Consider the following 10,113-nt stretch of genomic DNA (forward strand, 5'->3'; position numbering starts at 1 on the left):
CCAGACATTGATTCTCCCTGTCTGCTATTCATCCCAAGCCCCTAGTTTGAAATTGTACGTTTTTTCCCCTTAATACATTAAGTACGTACAAGTTTTGGAACCTAGAATGATCTCATCACATGTAATAAGATGAAGAAAAGTTAAATTGTATGTAAGTTAGCTCAGTCAGAAGACAATGAGTTTTAAGTAGAAACCTGATAGTCTAGGAAATTACCCTAAAAAAACAAGTTTTTAAGAACTTGTAACATAAAGCTTCATTGATGAAACAAGTAATATATTTAGATGTATTTCTAAAACTTTGCATTACAAATCAAAGGAACTAAAATAGACATTTTCTAGAAGAGGGCTTACTATATTCTAAGAAAGATTTAAATGTACTTCAAAAGGACAGCATGGAGAAAATAGAGTGATACTGACATCAAAAATAAATTACAAAGAAAACCATGGGCTGTTTTGCTACTAAAAAAAAAAAAACGAAACAAATGTTGTCATCTACCTGAGAGTGAATATGTTTCTTAATGTTGAACCTGACCATTAAAAGGCCACCGATGCAAGAGGAAATTTGCTAGGAATGAGTAGAGGTCCTAAAAGATATACTTTTACAACCCCTGTTTGATGAAGTATTTGTTCGGCTATGCCCAGAAAATTACTGAATCCAGAATAGCAGCCCATTTTCAGTGAAAGCAAGGCACGTGTAGATGGTGGGTGTTATGTGCATCTATGTTTGTGTGTGTATGCACATGTATATATGAGAAAGTAAAAATTCTAACTCCTAAAATTAAGTAATATGAAATTTCCTTCAGTATATTTTTTCAATATGTTAACTGAAAATATACTCACTTGTCCTGACTTACATTTGCTTTGTGTTCAGTTCATTGTAGGACCTGAACCTAATACAGAAGAATAGTCTCAAAGGGCAGGGAAAGGTCTAAAAATTAGCATCAGTGTTATTCATGAATCTGTCTGTATAATTTTTGAAAATTGTTCATGTGAAGGACAAGCATGGCTTTAGAACAAATATTGTATGACTCTTGACTTATTTTACATACTCAGCATAGTTTGGGAGAAATACTAATGTTTATGGATTATTCCAAAAAGAAACTATAGTGCACTTTTGTAATTCAGTGGGAGCTTTTTTGAAAACAGATGTACTCTTACTTGCTCAACAGTGAGGTTAGTGGTAAAGTCTAGGAACCTAAGTAAGAGACAGCTGTCAACTCTATACAGGATTTTTGTACCTGTGGTGTGTATGTGGGGGTGGGAGGTCATTTCAAACCTCCATTTAGTGATTCAGCTTTTCGGCAGGCTGTGTTCATAAGGGAAATGTCATTAAGAAGGGTTTCATCATGAGCCTCATGGTGTCATCTCAAGCCCCTCTGGTCAGTTTATGTACTGGACTATCGATCCCAAGACATTACCCAGTTGAAACAAGAATAAAACATGACAACGAAATGATTAATGATGGAAAACAAAACATTCTAGGATGCTTACATGAAAAACATCCCTTAAGGAAACCCTTGAGGAGGAAGAAAAAGTTTAAAAACTGGGAAAGCTAAGCTGCTTTCATTCTATGTATGTGCATATACATATACATGTGTATATGTGTGTATCCATATTCTCATTATATATTCTTTAAATATATAAACTATAAATTTATAAATATATAAATATTTTTATATATTTTTGTATAAAATGCAAATAGCAATACTTACCCCTCTCTTCTTTCCAGAAATGCTGAGGTGAGTTTGAAAGTATATATAAACCTGTTATGCTACTAAATATTAGAAATGTTTTAATTTTCTTCATGGTTATCTTTTCCTTTTTTTTTTTTTTTTTTTTTTGTAAAAGCTCTAATTGTATTACCAGATGCAAAAGCAGAACTAAAACCTTCATTTTGCCTTCCTTTATTTTTTTCCAGCTTACCAAATGGGATTCTAAAATTAAATTTCAATGATTTGCAAAACTCTTCTCTCAAATTAAGGTAGAAATGATTGAAGGCATTTTTAGCTACACCTGCTCAACCATTAATTTAATGAGCAAATGACTAAGAAATTGCAATATTCATATAACAATATTGTTGGTAAGAACTAAGAGATGTCTCACAGTACAAATAATATCTGTAATGCTCTGATTCCTCCAACTTCATACCTAGCTTCCATTTCAAATAAAGAATATGTCCAATTGCTCACTGAGTGTCCAGCATGCCTGGATGTCAGTGCTTAGTCATGTATTGAGAAATGGTATGGTTATGGGCTAGAAAAATTATTCTCCTGTATGTGTTCAGCATTAAGACAGAGAACCGGTCCACCCTTACCTGATCTGCTCATGTCACGAGTGTCCCTGCCAGGATGTGGGCCTGCATCGTGGCGAGCTCCGGCGAGCAGCAGAGACTTCAGCCAGCCTCTAGCGCCTCGAGCTGGCTCATCGCCAGGCCAGAACTGGGCCTAGGAGCCACTGTAGCGAGTGCTGCTGCTGACCGATCATGAGGACAACGCTGTGCAGTTCTGCAATGTCTCCGGCATGGTGCTGCTGGGGCTGCGGCTGCTCCACAAGATGAGGACAGCAGGCCTCTTAGGACAGCAGGCCTCTTTCAGACCCAATGCAAGCAGTCCTGCGGCCTCATCATGCAAACTGGGCCCACACTCCTACAGGGACAGTCCCTCACTTGGCATGCCGAAGGTGGTGCTGTGAAAGTACGCAGTGCAGCAAAGTGCCTCCAAGCAGGTGCCAATGCAGCCAGCGTGGACGTCCTTCAGGACACCCCGTGTCAGGGCCCCGAGCAGCTGAGCCCCTGCACAAGGCCTGGTTCAGTACCCAGCACCAGCTGCTCTCACTGCTGTCGTGGTCCACGCTGAGCGGAGCTTCATGGCCTCTGGCACCAATCTCGACTGTGGCCTCTCCGACTACCAGCACAAGAGTTCTGGGCTAACCAAGGGCACCCTTCATTCCAGTGACTCCCTAGCTACAGAGGGGACTCTCTCCTGGATAAAATCACTCAAGAAGTCTCTGCACCAATCTTTCTAGCACATCCGCAAAAGCCAAGTCTTGGGCAAGAAGCAGGCTGCTAATACCAAAAGCAAGTTGCAGGAGGCCAGCGCGTAGCCGATGAAGCAGGCCTGCCCCCAGAACATGAGGATAACACCAGTCCAGCATGATATCAACCCCGAATGGCTGACAAGTTTCTCTCAGCCGACGTGTGCTGCCTCTACTTCGTTGACACGTTCTTTGGAGAAGTGACCCACTTCGGACCTACCAGGCTGCACCAACTTGGGCTTCATTGTCCGCATACGCTCGGGAGCTGAGGGAGGCAAGAAGCAGCCGGAGTGACTGAACGACGCAGCAGTGCTGGGTAAGGAGGTGTTGCTGACTCACCAATGTGCTCACGTTCCACCTTGTCAGTTGCACGGGTTCGACCACCTGCTGCCTGAGTCCTACGAAGTCTCGCGGCACTTAGTGTAGGCACCAGACAGGAAGGGAGGCCACGCCTTTCTCATTACATCTGAGTAGCCGTTCCAGGTGTTCACACTGTCAGAGGTGAGCAACAAGACCAGGTTCAAGCTGACGGCCCACAAAGACTGTTGTATGCCAAGGGGCCACTGGCCACATGTGCCAGCGTGTCCTATGAGGACTATGCAGAGACCTGCCTGTCTTGTTTCAGCAAGTTCATGTCTTCTTGGTGCCTAGTCTGGAACCCCAAGTATGCTACTTCTGTATCTGGAAGGAGGACATCAGTGGCATTGCCTTCTGTGTTGTCACAAGCCATGACCAGAGTTTTTTTCCTTAATTTCCTCATCAAAGTGTGAATGCTTTTCCATTAGCTGACCCAGTGATGCTGCAGGTGCCAGCTACAGGCTCCAAGAGTCACCCAAGATGAGCCAGGCTTAACGGGACCCTAGGTATGTCCTTCCCCACAGTGCCGCGATGGGAGCCCTGATTCTGTCCACAGCAGGGGAATTGACACCTAGAGTTGCCCAAGGTCATACTGGACATGGCAGGGGATGTCATGGTGGAGAATGTGGAGGATTTCCTAGGCTCTTATGAAGAATCCAAAGAACCTGGGGAAGACGATGCTCAAGCCCATGCCATCTCGGTCAGGTGAGGAAGTCAGAACTGTAACTGCCACCTGCCCTTCTCGGAAGTGGGATCCAGACCCCCTGGCTCCTGCCTGGTCCTTCACATAGCCCCACACCCACTAAACTGTGGGCCTGTAGGACTATGCGCAGACCTGCCAACCAGGCCTAAGGGTGTGGGCCCCAGACTTAGCCCAGAGTCTCTGAGGCAGATTCATACTATTTCCGCCTATATAGGCAGTTTCCTAAAGAGCGGGAAACCAGTCCTGCTACAGCCGCTCCACCATCTACTCTGTTGCTGCTGGAAGGAGGGTTACATCCCCCAGGATATGAGAGATGCCAACATTATCACCATGTACAAGAACAAAGGAGACCGCAGCGACTGCAACAACTACCGGGGCATCTCTCTCCTCAGCGTCGTCGGCAAAGTATTCGCCCGGGTCGCTCTTGCCCGTCTGCAGACCCTTGCTTCCCGCGTCTACCCAGAGTCCCAGTGTGGCTTCAGAGCTGGCCGATCAACAGTGGACATGATCTTCTCCCTACGCCAGCTGCAGGAGAAGTGTCACGAGCAGCATAAACCACTCTACCTTGCCTTTATCGACCTTACGAAGGCGTTTGATCTGGTCAGTCGAAGCGGTCTCTTCAGCTTGCTACGGAAGATTGGCTGTCCACCACATCTGCTTGCTGTGGTCATGTCCTTTCACGACAACATGCACAGCACGGTGTCCTACAACGGCGCAACCTCTGAGGCCTTCCCAGTCAGCAGCGGAGTAAAGCAGGGCTGCGTCCTCGCGCCTACGCTGTTCGGAATCTTCTTCTCCATGCTCCTCCAATACGCCTTTAAGGACTGCAGCGAGGGTGTCTTCATTCACACCAGATCCGATGGCAAGCTCTACAACCTGGCCCGTCTACGAGCCAAGACCAAAGTCAAAGAGGTGCTCATCCGTGAGATGCTCTTCGCCGACGACGCAGCTTTGACATCACACTCCGAAGAGGGACTCCAGCAGCTACTCACTTGCCTTTCCCACGCATGCAAGGAGTTCGGACTAGCCATCAGCCTGACGAAGACGAATGTTATGGCTCAAGGCACGGGGACTCCCCCATTCATCACCATCGACGGGTACACCCTGGAGGTTGTCAACGACTTCACTTACCTCGGGTCCACCATCTCGAGCTCTCTGTCAGTCGACTTGGAGGTCAACCGGAGAATCGCCAGGGCAGCCACAGTTATGGCCAGACTGAACCGGCGAGCGTGGAACAATTCCAGCCTCACTGAGAAAACCAGACTGCGCATCTACCAAGCCTGTGTACTCAGCACTCTCCTCTATGGCAGCGAGACGTGGACCACCTACGCAAGGCACGAAAGGAAACTCAACAGCTTCCACATGAGGTGCCTGCGACGCGTCCTGCATGTCGCCTGGCAGGATAAGGTCCCCAACACCGAGGTGCTGAAGCGAGCCAATATGAGCAGTTTGCATGCAGTTCTTAGCGAGAGACGCCTCAGGTGGCTCGGCCATGTCAAAAGAATGGATGCAGGCCGTATCCCCAAAGACCTCCTCTACGGCGAGCTAGCAGAAGGCAAGAGGATGACAGGGCGCCCAAAACTGCGGTTCAAAGACATCTGCAAAAAGGACATGACACAATGCTCCATCAATCTCAACACATGGGAAGTTCAAGCAGACGACCGCCTAGCCTGGAGGCTCGCGGTCAGGCAAGGTACATCACGTGCAGAGGCTGCGCGCAATGAGGAGGCGGTCCAGAAAAGATCGAGGCGGAAGCAGCGTCAGCAGCAGCAATAACAGCCATCTGCCTTCACCTGTAACAAGTGCGGCAGGGATTGTCACTCCCGAATCGGACTGCACAGCCATTCTCGGCGGTGCAGATAGACTCTCAAGAAGCTACGCCATCGTCTCTCGAGACGGACGGCTGCCGCCGCCGCCGCCCGCCGACGAGGCAGTTGGCGCCCTGGAGGCCAAGTGCCACAGGGAGAAGATAGCTGCTGAGACTAGCTGTCCATGCCACCTCCCGCTCCACACCCTGTCCTTTCCCTCTCCTCCTGCAAAGACTATTTTTCTAAGGCCTGTACTGGTTTGGACAATCATTTCTAAACTATTTTTGTCCTTGCTCCTGGGTCAGCATACCACCCGCTCCAGCCTGTGCATGAATGCCCACAAGCATACGCCTATATGTGACTGGGAGCTACGCAGGCACCCAGGTCAGGCCTGGTCAGAAATACGTGTGTGTGTGTGTGTGTTTTAGGGGGAGGGGTGCTGGCAGGATGTATTTCCTTGTTGATTGTACCTTGGGTTTTTTTTTTTTTCTGTCATTTTGTTAAAATTAGTAGTTTTAATATTTAAAACATTGATTTTTTTAAAATTGAAAATCAAAGCATTTAATATTTCTTAAAGGGACAGAGATAGATAGTTTCAATAGAGTGAGCCAGAACGTATCCTTTAATTATCCTATTTTACACAATTCTCTATACCTAGCATTGTTACCTAGAATGTTGTTGAAGCATGGAAAGGAATCAGATACTTATTTTTAGCTAAAACATTATGGAGTTTATTCCTAAATTTCATTTGTGATAAGGTAGCCTACGTGCCTTTGGGAAAGTAGTGAGAAACTTTTCTGAGCCTCAGACAAAAAATATAAGTTGTGAACTTTTTTAATGGCCATGCCTTGTAAAGTAGAACAAAGGGAAAGAGTTATTGAGGTAAGTAAAACAAAACAAAAAATACTGAAGAAAAAGAGAAAAATATTTTTCCCAGGTCTGAACATAGCAGTTCAGAACACATGAAGGAGATGAATGAACTGGAAAAGTATTTGCAGCCCAAAAGATAGATGCTGAGCTATTATTTCTTATGATGCTATGAGATATTTATAACAACAACAAAAAACTCTTGCAAATAAAATCAGCATCCAGTTTCTCAGCAACAGACAACTTTCAGACTCCACTAGCAATATTATATCTTAAACACTAGTGCATGCTTAAATATTTTAATAATGACTTACATAAAAATTTGTTTTATATATGAGCTACCTGTATTCAGATGCTATTTTCAGATTACTTCCTTTAATAAGCTTCTTTTCCCATATCTACAATAATAACGGTAAACTTGGATCAAAAAAAAATTTCCTTTTAGAATTGCTTCCCTTTCCTAAAACTCTAATCAAATCATAACTTATAAAAACCTTTAAGTTTTAAGTGTGATACTTAATTTTTTTAAAGTAAATATTAAAAGTAGGTTTTTCAGTAGCCAAATTTTTATAATTAAAAGAGTATCATGGATGCCACTTTGAAAACATGCTCTTACCTTTCTCATTAAAAAAAATAACAATATACATATAGCACTTGACATTTCCCTTTGCGAGATTAAGTTTCAGAAATCAGAAGACATTACTAAAATATCTGTTATTTCACATTTTCCACTGAATGGCTTTCATGGTCCCAGGTGCAGAAGACAATTACCACTATGCTTTCTTTCATCATTAAGGGTATGGCAGTCTATACTGTTGACTTTCAATGCTTCTACACTATCTTGGTATATACACAAAGGAAAAGAGATGAATTATGCTCCTCTCATGCACCAAGAGGTATCATACTGGCCTAAAATATTTTAGGTATCTTACGAAGCTCTTGGAATCAAGAGATTCTTGCTTGTGAAGTAAAATCAAACCCATTTATTTGTAATCCTCATGCAAGCTTTGCTAAAATCAAATCTGAGACATAATATTTGCCTTGTAATACTTTGTTTTCTATGCCATATCAAAGAAATTTGTTAATAAGTGAAAAGTAAATTGTACATGTAGTGAATTTTGTCTTGATTTGCTTTTGTGTGTGTGTGTTTCTCTTTGTTTCAATTTGTTTGTTCTTTGTTATGTGATGCCCAACAGTTGATTTTATAGATTAATTTTTTGTCACAGTAGTAACTTTATTAGACAGGTTGTTTCATTTACAGATGTTTAGCACACTGTCTTAAAGACACAGCCTAAATGGGGACTTTACACATTAAAATATATAAATTTAGGAGAAACACTATACAAAACTGAATAGAAATTGAGGGGCTCATAAATAGATATTACTGCCTTCTGGTTCCAAATCTACTTCTAATTTTTTTTTAGATTTTATGACATATTCATTTAAAAAATAAAGGCAGAAAGGAATGTTACATAAGAGCATTACATTACACATTCTAAAAACTATCACTGAATTCACTATGGTGATTTTATTTTTCAAAGATAACCACAACAATACCTCTCTCCCATATGCTCTTCTTAGAGGTGACTTTGACACTGATCCCATCAAGCGATGAGGTCCATGGGTCCTCCCTTTAAAATGAGCTAGCTTTGTGGCTAGTTTGACTAACAGAGTATTGCAGGTGTAAAGCTTTTGACATTTATTTTTGCTAGGTCATTAAAGTCATGAAGCTTCTGTTTTGTTAACTGAAAGTCTATATGGTTTTTCCCATAAAATAAAAGACACATTTTTCATTTTCACCAATAACTTTATTGATTTGGATATTTTGAGTATGTTGGCTATCTCCCACATGGTATAATGTTGATTATTCTCAATTAATGTCTCAATTTGATTGCTATCAACTCCAGCTGGTCTACCCAACTGTGGAGCATCATCCAGCAAGAAATCTTCAGCACAATACTTTGCAAACCACTTTTGAAATGTTTGATCAGTCACAGCACATTCTCCATACACTGCACAAATCTTTTTTTGCATTTCATTTGGGTTTTTACCTTTCTTGAAATTATAAAGTACAATATGCCGAAAATGTTGCCTATTTTCTTCAATCTTTAATAGTAAAATGGCTACACAAAAATTCACCAATTTTGATGTTTTTTTTTAATTCATGCTGATATGATAGCTGTCACAATACAATCTAACAAAATTGTTTCAAATGAAGTTAAGGACAACTAAATCTACTAGAACCATCTTACAGAAAAATAATAAAAACAAACTTTTTGGTCAATCCAATACTTGTTCTTAAAAGTTTATACAAAGCCCAACTACACAAAGGCCACCATGCTATGAAGAAGCCTAAACCCACACAAAGTAGAAACCATATTGAGGCTGTAAGACTCTAAGAAGAGAGAGAGAGGTCTCGACAGCTCTGAGCTGCTTGGGACTCCCATTTCTCTAGGTCTAGTAGTAGATCTAACCACCATCTGACTGCAGCCCCCAAGAGGAACCCTGAGCCACAACCACCAGCTGAACCCCTTCCAAATTCCAGCCCACAGAGACCATGAGAAATAATAAAACAATAGTTGTGTTAAACCACAAAGTTTAGGAAAATACCTTTAGAGATCATTCATTTATTAAATATTTATTGAAATTCCACTCCGTGCTGGATCATATCCTGAGTACTGAACCCCACAAAAATTACCACCACCACCACCACCACCCCCCCACCCCACCCCCCCGCTTCCGAAGGAGTTTACTAATCCCTTCATCTTCTGCTTTCATGGCACTTTAGGCTGGTAAAGGAGCCCTTATTTCTTTTGTCCATATTGCATAAGCTGTATATATTTTTGGTTATAAACTTCTAAATTCAGGATCTCAGTTAATTCTGTTTTCCCCTGTAGTGTTAGTAGTGCAGAAAAATGTTTGGTGATTGATATAAAAACACTATCTGGTTAGGGAAATTTAGTGAGAGATGACATCATTATCTCCCATGGTACAAATTAAAAACTAATAGAGATTTTAATACATGGCTTCTTTAAAGCAACTAAAGTTTTCAATTGGAGGGGGAAAAAAAACATTTGAATATGTGAAAATTGCTGTTAAGCTACTTACTGCAGCAGTCAAAAAAAGAATTTTACAAATATTCTAGTCAGTAGTAAACAAGTCTTATGTTATTAAAATACCTACCCCTTAAACTCGTTTTGTTTTGTCAAATGGTCTGTTCCTATAGCGATGGATAATTTTGTTGTAATTGCAGCCTAAAACTGAAGTGGGTCCTGGTTGTGATGAAAAGTGGTGCCCACGTCTCCCAGTTACAATCTTCCTTCCTACCACTAGTCTATGCTGTTG

The 10,113-nt window shown here is 42.2% G+C and overlaps 1 pseudogene; it reads left to right on the top strand.

Annotated features, from left to right (window-relative positions):
* The first annotated feature begins 2,624 nt into the window (after positions 1-2,624).
* LOC150006001 (lethal(2) giant larvae protein homolog 1 pseudogene) lies at positions 2,625-4,099 on the top strand (annotated as a pseudogene).
* The last annotated feature ends 6,014 nt before the right edge of the window (positions 4,100-10,113 follow it).

This window comes from Furipterus horrens, unplaced genomic scaffold, assembly GCF_987537825.1.
Source record: "Furipterus horrens unplaced genomic scaffold, mFurHor1.1.pri manual_scaffold_6, whole genome shotgun sequence".
In the NCBI taxonomy this organism is placed as follows: Eukaryota; Metazoa; Chordata; class Mammalia; order Chiroptera; family Furipteridae; genus Furipterus; species Furipterus horrens.